This window comes from Macaca mulatta, chromosome 1 (assembly GCF_049350105.2).
Source record: "Macaca mulatta isolate MMU2019108-1 chromosome 1, T2T-MMU8v2.0, whole genome shotgun sequence".
Lineage (NCBI taxonomy): Eukaryota > Metazoa > Chordata > Mammalia > Primates > Cercopithecidae > Macaca > Macaca mulatta.
Genome location: NC_133406.1, coordinates 211,798,455 through 211,809,663, shown reverse-complemented (window position 1 = coordinate 211,809,663; position 11,209 = coordinate 211,798,455). Strand labels below are relative to the sequence as shown.

The 11,209-nt window shown below is 40.6% G+C and overlaps 1 protein-coding gene and 1 long non-coding RNA gene across 50 annotated transcripts in view; both read left to right on the top strand.

Moving 5' to 3' along the window:
- EPB41 (erythrocyte membrane protein band 4.1) overlaps window positions 1-11,209 on the top strand; it is a 278,208-nt gene that overhangs the window by 236,077 nt on the left and 30,922 nt on the right. The window lies entirely within an intron of this gene.
- LOC144334748 (uncharacterized) lies at window positions 6,319-7,443 on the top strand. The gene is made up of 2 exons (XR_013404940.1): window positions 6,319-6,444; window positions 6,579-7,443. It is a non-coding gene; the product is annotated as an uncharacterized LOC144334748 (long non-coding RNA).

The following is an 11,209-nucleotide window of genomic DNA, read 5'->3' as shown; positions in this document are numbered from 1 at the left end:
TAATCCCAGCACTTTGGGAGGCCGAGGCGGGTGGATCACGAGGTCGGGAGATTGAGACCATCCTGGCTAACATGGTGAAACCCCGTCTCTACTAAAAAGTACAAAAAAAATAGCTGGGCATGGTGGCGGGCGCCTGTAGTCCCAGCTACTCGGGAGGCTGAGGCAGGAGAATGGCGTTAACCCGGGAGGCTGAGCTTGCAGTGAGCCGAGATCGCGCCACTGCACTTCAGCCTGGGCGACAGAGTGAGACTCCGTCTCAAAAAAAAAGAAAAAATTTAAGATTAGGTATCTACAGAAAACATCTTAGAAGGGTCCTTCTTTCTAATTATTGCCTTTTTTTTTTTTTTTGAGGTGGAATCTTGCTGTGTCACCTCAGCCTCCCAAGTAGCTGGGATTGCAGGCATGTACCATCATGCCTGGCTAATTTTTGTATTTTTAGTAGAGACAGGGTTTCACCATGTTGACTGGGCTGGTCTCAAACTTCTGACCTCAGGTGATCCACTTTCCTCAGCCTCCCAAAGTGCTGGGATTACAGGCATGAGCCACCACACCCCGCGAGAAATCTGTTTTGAAAGTACTAATTAGTGGCCGGGTGCAGTGGCTCACGCCTGTAATCCCAGCACTTTGGGAGGCTGAGGTGGGAGGATCACTTGAGGTCAGGAGTTCACGACCAGCCTGGTCAACATGGGAAAAAACCCATCTCTACTAAAAATACAAAAAATTAGCCAGGCATGATTGCGTGGGCCTATAGTTCTGGCTACTTGGCAGGCTGAGCCAGGAGAATTGCTTGAACCTGGGTGGCGGAGGTTGCAGTGAACCAAGATGGTGCCATTGCATTCCAGCCTGGGCGACAAGAGCAAAACTCCGTCTCCAAAAAAAGAAAACAAAAAATATATTTCTCTGAGGAAAATTCCCCAATTCACAGCTTTTTTGGGCAGTATTTACCAGTAAGTCAGAATAAAGCGACATTCTTTTTTTTTTTTAATTAATTTATTTTTTTTTGAGACGGACCCTCACTCTGTGGCCCAGGCCAGAGTGCAGGGGTGCAATCTTGGCTCGTTACAACTTCTGCCTCCCGGGTTCAGGCAATTCTCCTGCCTCAGTCTCCCAAGTGGTTGGGATTACAGGCACAAACCACCACGCCCGGGTAATTTTTGTATTTTTAGTATTTTGGCCAAGTTGGTCTCGAACTCTGGACCTCAAATGATCTGCCTGCCTCGGCCCCCCAACGTGCTGGAATTACAGGCATGAGTCACTGTGCCTGGCCCCTTTTTTTCTTTTTTTTGAGACAGGGTCTCACTCTGTCTCCCACGCTGGAGTGCAGTGGTGCAATCACATCTCACTGAAGTCTCGACCTTCTGGCCTCAAGCAGTCCTCCCACCTCAGCCTCCCAAGTTGCTAGGACCACAGATGTGTGTCACACCTTGCTAAGAGACAGGGTTTTACTGTGTTACCCAGGCAATCTCAAACTCCTGAGCTCAGGCCATCCACCCTCCCCAGCCTCCCAAAGTGCTGGGATTACAGGTATAAGCCACTGAGCCTGGTTTTGGGGAGGTGCTTTCTAATAAATCCCTAAGCACATGTTTCTTTCAATTCCCTTGACCAGGCTCCTTTTGCTCTAATACTTGGCTGAATAAATTAATTATTCATTAACAATTCAGCATGATATTTAAGCCTAAGAAATCTTTAGTTCCTTTGGGACATTGTCTTTGATGTTTTTCTCACATTATTTGCTCTGTTAATGTGTAAACTTATGAATAAATCTTATTTATTGCAAACGTGATTCTGGTTGCTACTAATCATTAAGGAAGTAGGAGTTAATAATACTGTTCATAGACCTACTACCAAAAAAATCCAAATGAACCTCTATTTCAGCTGATTGGCAACAGATTGCTGTCAGCTAGTCTTTCTCTTGTTTTTCGTTATATTCACTCTTCTCTGTGGCCCAATAATTAGTTGTCTTTTGCTTATTTGTAAGACAGAGACAACCTGCTGATGTGTGTTCAGTTCTCAGAATGTTATTTTAAATCAGCTTTGAACTAATTTGACTATGCCAAGTTTTTTTTTTTTTTTTTTTTTTTTTTGGAGACAGAGTCTCCCTCTGTCGCCCAAGCTGGAGTGCAGTGGCCGGATCTCAGCTCACTGCAAGCTCCGCCTCCCAGGTTTACGCCATTCTCCTGCCTCAGCCTCCCGAGTAGCTGGGACTACAGGCGCCTGCCACCTCGCCCGGCTAGTTTTTTTTTTTGTATTTTTTAGTAGAGACGGGGTTTCACCGTGTTAGCCAGGATGGTCTTGATCTCCTGACCTCGTGATCCGTCCGTCTCGGCCTCCCAAAGTGCTGGGATTACAGGCTTGAGCCACCGCGCCCGGCCACTATGCCAAGTTTTAAAAATAATTTTTTTCTAACCAATTTAATTAGTCACTACAACAGATGTAGTTGTCACATCTGTTAGAAACATATTAGTATGATGCATTTGTCTTTTATGGGCTTTTTAAAAGCACTGTACAAATTTGTAGTTAATAACTCTCCAGTATTGCCACTCTAATCTTATTGAGAAGTGAAGAATGGTGTGGGTGTGGATGTGTGGGTGTGAGGAGAGCTTGTTCCCGTAATGTGAAATCAACAGAAGGTATAGCACTTTATCTCTTACTCACCTTGGGTAAACCATCTCTTATCTGAACTCACAGCTCTAGATTTTATTATATTATTCAGGTGATTATTTCAAACTGATGCTTCGGCCAGGCACCGTGGCTCACACCTGTAATCCCAACACTTTGGGAGGCTGAAGCAGGTGGATCACCTGAGGTCGGGCGTTCGAGACCATTCTGACCAACATGGAGAAACCCTGTCTCTACTAAAAATACAAAATTAGCCAGGCGTGGTGGCGCATGCCTGTAATCCTAGCTACTCAGGAGGCTCAGGCAGGACAATTGCTTGAACCTGGAAGGCAGAGGTTGCAGTAAGCTGAGATCGCACCATTGCACTCCAGCCGGGGCAACAAGAGTGAAACTCCGTCTCAAAAAAAAAAACCTAACACTTCACATTTTAGAGTGGTCTATTTACTAGCTCAAAGTATGTACCTTGTGATCTAAGTAAAATAACTTTGTAGTATTTTCTCCAAAGCCATGTTTTCTTTTATGAGTTTGTTAAAAATGCTAACACAGAAAGCCATTTTTACTATTATACGATTTCTCAAAAAGATAAAACATAGTTAATATTCAATAATAGTTTTCTATTAATATTCTATTAATATTCAATAATAGTTTTCTAATAATAGCTGTCTGTTGCATTGGTTCTGTAGAATCAAGGTAACTATTTCTTGGGTTTTTTGTTTGTTTTGTTTTGTTTTTGAGACGGAGTCTCACTCTGTCACCCAGGCTGGAGTGCAGTGATACAATCTCGGCTCACTGCAACCTCCACCTCCCGAGTTCAAGCTATTCTTGTGCCTCAGCCTCCTGAGTAGCTGGGATTACAGACACCCGCCACCACACCTGGCTAATTTTGTATTTTTAGTAGAGATGGGGTTTCACCATGTTGGTCAGGCTGGTCTCGAACTCCTGACCTGAAGTGATTCGCCCACCTCAGCCTCCCAAAGTGCTGGGATTACAGGAATGAGCCACTGGGCCTAGCCTCAAGGTAACTGTTTTCTATATATCAAATTTTCTTAAATGCTTATTATGACTTTAATCAATTTTTAGAACTGAGAATTCTGTGAAATCCTGCCAAACAAATTTAATTTTGTTCCATTCTAACTTCAGAGTTTTTGTACTGGTCATAGCTCCTTTTTCTCCATCTTCATCTCTCCACCCCTACCCTTCATAGTGTAATGAAATAAAACTGACCACCAAAGTCTTCTGGTCTCTTAGACATGCTTAGTATAACCTTTAATATTTGCCCAAACACTTTGACTTCTGTAGATCTATTCAGATTTGAGAACACTCATTTGATCTGTGGAGTTCTTGCTGGTGAGTGCAGTGTAAAGGCAAAATTTTCTATTATCTAATAGTTAAAATTTTGCATCCGGCATGGATTTTGAAGCTGTTTGCTTTTACATTCACCTGTTCTGGGGATAATCTAATAACAGCACTATTTAGGAAATTATAAAAACAATGTTTGATGGATAATTATCATTGGCTAATTTCATTTGCTGTCCTTTGTTGGAAGCTGCATTGTGGAATTATTTTCCTATCATAAGCAATTTATCAACTCTAGTAAAGGCCCACATCTTCCGGAATAAGCCCCTTTATCCAGATTTTATACAAGCGTAATCTTTATATACCAGAGAATAGCAATAGACTGTGAAAATGACTCTGAGTTTCATGGAGAAGCTAGTGAGCACTCTTAAGGATATATTTCTAGCTAGAAACTAATAGCATACAACCTTAAAAAAAAAAAAAAAAGGCAAGAGAGGGTACATCCAAGAGAGAAAAATTAGAATGAAGAGAAATGTATTACATGACAAAGAATGTCACACTAGAGAGGAAAGATAGAATTTTAACATCACCTTTTGCTAGCCCATCGTTACTCTGTTGTTAGTTTATCCCCATCTTGAGTGTTTGTGATTCTAATGTCCTTTTTTAAACTTCTGAGTGGCCGGAGTTTTCCACTGAAACTGTACAGAACTATTATTTATCAAGCTTTTGGGGGTGGGAACCAGAGGATGTTTCTCTTTTCGGTAATTTTTGTTCTTCTGTCTTCATTTATTTCCTTTTTTGGCTGAAGAATGGGCTCCTACTGCTTGACTTGTCATCTTTATGTGCTGTTTACACATGGCTTTTGCAAAAGAAGCCATTACCACATCTGATTTATCTTTTATTGCAAGTGCCCATTTAAAAGCATTTGTTTTAACTTAAAAAAATTGTTTTAATCATCAGGCTAATGTTCCTACTGATTATTATACAACCTAGGGAAATACTGATATAATGTTTCAAAATAGGAAATTACAAATATTTATATTAATGTATAAAGACATGTTTTGCTCTGATTTTCTCCTAGGCACTTAAAACCATTCTTTGCTGAGACATAACCTTGTCATGTTTTGTTAAAGAGAAGAATATAGAAACAAAGCACTCGCAATTAACTGATCTTATCAGGATTAAATTCTACATTTTTTAGTTTGCATGTTGCAGACCATCTGGGGGTATACTTAAATACATTGTTGATAATTTAAGTGACTGTAATATTTATTGTTTACTTTAGTTAAGAACCAGGAGCTGGACTCTTCTGCTGGGTATCTTCCTTCTGTGCTTAGCAAGATAACCTCGATTCCTGCTGGTTCTGTGGGCATTTGCACTGCAAAGCATTTCTTACTGGGTTTGCAAAGCAAGGGTAATGTGCTCTGTGGGTGTATGTGTGTCTGTGCACCCTCACCCCCTATTCCCACTGCCATCTCTGTTCACTTACTTTTACATATCAAAACTTCTTTTTCTCAATCTATGTAAATCTTATTAAAAAGTTTAATGAATCCCTTTTCCCAGACATATAGAAACACTAATAAAAGTTTTATGTATTAAATTTTCCTCAGATATTTGCATTTCAGCAAACCACAAAGTCATTGCACAGATGATGGTGACTGATTACAGCATTGGTCATATCATTATTACAAGACCAGCCTTAAGTCTCATTTTACTTGACAGAATGCAAAATAAAATGAAGATAATGTGAAAAACAATGGTATAGTTTAACGGATGTGGTGGATTGGGGATTACATTGTGTAAAGTGACTGCAGAGGTATATGCTAAATCTCAGACACTCTTTTTGAGGAAAATGTAGTAATTTCAAGGAGCAAATGTGTGGGTAATAGCAATATAGAAAGGTAAGCTTTAAGGCTAGAAACAGTAATAAATCTCTGACATTTTAAAATAGTTGTAAGTTGTGTGACTAATCAGAAATATTCTATTTTCTTTCTTAACAGACAGTATATATCTCAAAACTATCCATTATTCTTCCTGAGGATCTTGGTTCAGGAATATTTATGAAATAGCCTCATAGTATACCCATTTTAATTCTCCTGTCACAATTTCTTTCTTCAAAGTTGTGATGTTCTCTAAAATATAATGAGGACCTGTTTGAGAACTTGCTAACAAAAGCTGGAAGGAAGCTCAGTTTTGGTTAAATCCATAGACTTTGCCCACTTTAGGAGTTCAAGAGACACCATGTAGGGACTTCATGTCTTTATTGCTTTGGTTCATGTTACTTTGCAAAAAGTAATATTTTAAGAAATATAAATCATTCTGGATATGAATTGTGATGTGATAGTATCGATCTATAGTGTATACCGCTAACCTAAAGTTATTGTTTAGATCAGTTTTGGGGACACTTTGATTTTTTTTTTTTTTTTTTGGTAAATGGAGTCTCACTCTGTCACCAGGCTGGAGTGCAGTGGCATGACCTCAGCTCACTGCAACCTCTGCCTCCTGGGTTCAAGCGATTCTCATGCCTCAGCCTCCTGAGTAGCTGGGATTATAGGCACGCACCACCATGCCTAGCTAATTTTTGTATTTTTAGTAAAGACGGGGTTTCACCATGTTGGCCAGGCTGGTCTCGATCTCCTGACCTCATGATTCACCCGCCTCAGCCTCCCAAAGTGCTGGAATTACATGCATAAGTCACCGCACCCAGCCGATCTTTAATATTTTATATTCCCTATTGCCATCATGACTTTGGCAAGAGAGTGATAATTTCCTTTGAGTATCTTCACTGTTTCAGAGGTAGATACCTAAGAAGAAAGTTTACTAAGGAATTAAATCACAGATAACCACTTTTTTTCTTAGGATGGAGTCTTGCTCTGTTGCCCAGACGAGTGCAGTGGCGTGATCTCAGCTTACTGCAACCTCCGCCTCCCGGGTTCAAGCAATTCTCCTACCTCAGCCTTGCGAGTAGCTAGAATTACAGGCAACTGCCACCATGCCCAGCTAATTTTTTTGTATTTTTAGTGGAGACGGGATTTCACCATGTTGACCAGGCTGGTTTCAAACTCCTGACTTCAAATGATCCACCCGCCTCAGCCTCACAAATTGCTAGGATTACGGGCGTGAGCCACCACACCTGGCCAACAACCACATTTTAAATCACTTTCCTGATAATATCCTTTCTACCTCTAAATCAGAAAACATTAAAATACAATGAAACTACCACTTAAATGTGAAGTATTTCTTTTCCACCAGATATACAGATATATTAAATTTATCATCATTGACTTTGACTTTTTTTTTTAACCCCAAGTTTATAACCTCCACCTGCCAGGCTCAAGTGATCCTCCCACCTCAGCCTCCTTAGTGGCTGGGAATATAGGCACATGCCACCACACCTGGCTAATTTTTTTGTGTTTTTGGTAGAGATGGGGTCTTGCCACATTGTCGAGGCTGGTCTCGAACTTCTAGACTCAAACGATCTGCCCGCCTCACCCTCCCAAAGTGCTGGGATTAAAGGCGTGAATCACCTCACCCAGCTGACTTTGACTTTCAAAACCAACTAACTAAATTACCAAGGTTTAATATGATATTCCCCTTATAAAAGATAACTTTTATACTACGTACCAGTTGCTAGCTTATAATTCTTTCCTCTAACTACTTTTTTCTTTTAGAAACCTATTAAGTCTCATTTTTTACTGTTTTTAAAAGGCTTGGAAGGTGTTAAGGATTTTTTAGCACTTTCTGCATAAATTGTTTACTAGACTCTTCAAGTTTTAAAGATCATTTCACTACTGAAACCAGATACAAGAGCTTGCATAAGAAAATAATCACTTTTTATTACAAAACTAATACATACTTATTTTAGAAAGGTTAGGAAATACAAAAAAACCACAAACAAAAAGATCGTTTGCAATCCCATGATTATTAATATTTTTGTACACCTTAAAATCTTTTTCTTGTTTTTTGGGGATGGAGTCTCGCTCTGTCACCAGGCTAGAGTGCAGTGACGTGATCTCGGCTCATGGCAACCTCTGTCTCCCAGGTTTAAGTGATTCTCCTACCTCAGCCTCCCGAGTAGCTGGGACTATAGGCACATGCCATCACACCCAACTAATTTTTGTATTTTTAGTAGAGACAAGGTTTCACCATGTTGGCCAGGATGGTCTCAATCTCCTGACCTCATGATCCACCTGCCTCAGCCTCCCAAAGTGCTGGGATTACAGGCGTGAGCCACCGTGCCTGGGCACCTTAAGATCTTTTTCGTGTATATATGTATACATTGGAAAATACAATTTTTAAATGGCTAAGAAAGCATAACTGATCAAGAGGAGGGTTTAGTCTTTGAATTATATAGAAAGATAAAGTGAGACAATAGCAGTGTGTTTTCTTACTTTTAATAGAGAAAGGAGTTGTTTTTCTGTTGCCACTCAAAGGTAAAATTGGTCTTCACTAAGTGGGGAACAAGTGACTAAATGTGTGGGGATAAAATTACTACACAGATACTCTTACATGGCTCTTATGTAGCAAAATTTTAGAAAAATTTTTAGAATATATTTTCACTTTGATCTCTTAAAGGATAAGACAGTCTTGTAAGCATAACTGTGGTTCTTTTTCTTTTTTTTTTCTTTGAGACAAAGTCTCACTGTCGCCCAGGCTGGAGTGCAGTGGCACAATCTCAGTTCACTGCAAGCTCCGCCTCCCGGGTTCACGCCGTTCTCTTGCCTCAGCCTCCCGAGTAGCTGGGACTACAGGCGCCCACCACCATGCCCGGCTAATTTTTTGGATTTATAGTAGAGACAGGGTTTCACCGTGTTAGCCAGGATGGTCTCCATCTCCTGACCTCGTGATCCGCCAGCCTCGGCCTCCCAAAGTGCTGGGATTACAGGTTGAGCCACCGCGCCCGGCCAACCGTGGTTCTTTTGATAGTCTCTTCAAATATGTAAATCCTTACTTCAGAAATAACCTGAAAAGAAAAAGACTCTGGATTGCATTTAATGGAGAGGCAGCAAAATACCTATAAAACACCCATATCCTGCTTTTTTTTTGAGCTGGAGTTTTGCTCTTGTTGCCCAGGCTGGAGTGCAGTGGCACAATCTCGGCTCACTGCAACCTCCACCTCCTGGGTTCAAGCGATTCTCCTGCCTCAGCCTCCCAAGTAGCTGGGATTACAGGCACGTGCCACCACGCCTGGCTAATTTTGTATTTTTAGTAAAGACAGGGTTTCTCCATGTTGGTCAGGCTGGTCTCGAACTCCCCACCTCAGGTGATCACCCGCCTTGGCCTCCCAAAGTGCTGGGATTGTAGGCGTGAGCCACCGTGCCCAGCCCATATCCTGCTTTTAATGATATCTGGAATTCATAGGTCAAAAAAGGGGTAATTTATAACTCATAAAGGCACATGTATAATCAGGGTCTGATGATTCTGAGACATAATCCCTTTGCATAAATAGTTTTTGAGAGAAAGCCTTTAGGAAAAAAAATCTTGTTTTCTTCCCCAAAACAAAGAAAATACTGAATTATCAGACTTAGCAGGAGCCATTGACTTTTTAAATGAAATTGAGAATCTTCAAATAATGTTTCTGTTCCATTAAATATTTGTCTAGCATTCTTTTTTTCATATTATTAAAACCAACTAGATATCATTGTAGTACTTTATAGGCAGCCAGTCTTTCTATCATAGCATCTTTTTTCCTTTTTCTTTTTCTTTTCTTTTTTTTTTTTTTTTTTTGAGATGGAGCCTCCCTCCTGTCGCACAAGCTGGAGTGCAGTGGCACAATTTCAGCTCACTGCAACCTCCGCCTCCTGGGTTCAAGCGATTCTCCTTCCTCAGTCTCTCGAATAGCTGGGATTACAGGTGTGCACCACCACGCCTGGCTAATTTTTATATTTTTAGTAGAGACGGGGTTTCGCCATGTTGGCCACACTGGTCCTGAACTCCTGACCTCAGGTGACCCACCCCCCTTGGCCTCCCAAAGTGCTAGGATTACAGGTGTGAGCCACCACACCCGGCCAGCATCTTTTTTCTTATAGATTCCCCATCAATTCAGGTAAGCAATGTCTAGATTAACACCTTTGAATCACATTAAGTCTCAACTTTGCCTTTTTGTCACTGAGAATGGTTCAGACACAGCCATATATTATCTTCTACTTGAGAAGATCCCTTTCAAGTTTTCAGGCTAATTTGGTATGTGCAGTTGCAGTCTTATATAATCCAATGGCCCTTGATGATGGTCACAGCCAAAGGCAACAACACTGTCAGTTAGAATTCTTTACTGATACTAAATGCCAAATTCTGGGTGTCTTGTGACATGGAGACTTTGTATCTTCTTCTGACCAATCTTATCTTCTGGCTTTTCAGCCTTCTTATATGTAAAAATGTAGTGTCAGCCACTAAGAACAGACTATTAAGAGGAGTTTGGACACTGTTTGTACTTATCAAAGTTAGAGTCAGGTTTGCTATGTGTTATTTTGAGCATGATAGGACATGTCCTGAAGCTGGGCACACTGGCATGTGCCTGTAGTCCTAGCTAATCGGGAGCCTGAGGTGGGAAGATCCCTTGGGCCCAGGGATTTGAATCCTGCCTGAGCAACATAGCAAGAGCCTATTTCTAAAAAATAAATATATACAGGAGTAAAATAAATAGGACATGTGCTTTGGTCCTACTTGAAATACCTTCTGGTGTCATGGGAAGAAGATGGGCTCTAGAACCAGAGATAGATCTGAGTTTAAACAGTAGCTGCCCATCTGTTCATCCATAAAATAGAAATAATGACTACTACATAATTATTCTGTCAATAATTCAATGAAAAAACATGCTAAAGTGATTAGCACAGCACCTGGCACATGGTAAACATACAAAAATATTAGTTTTCTCTTATTTTACTGATGGAGGAGATAAAATGCTGGACTGGACTATGAGTCTGGTCAAATGAGCCAGTGTTTATTTCTTCCTAAGCGTGCTTTTCTAAACATTTTAGTTACTGAATAGCACAGGGCAAAGAAGAAGTTCTCAAGTGACCTGGATTTACCCAACATACCTTCAACATGTTTTTACTGAGCATCTATTACATACCAAAAATTGTACAAGAAAGAGAGCTAAGTAAGACAATAACAAGTTCTCATCCCCCAAGGATTTCATAGTCTAATGGAAAAGACAGATGAATATGCCAGTGATGATAGGGTACAATGGGAACAAAAGAGGACTGTTATCTAAACATATTTTAAGCAGCCAAGGAAGATCTAGAAGAAATGACAGTTGAGCTAAGTGTGGACTTCCAGGCAGAAGGAATAACAT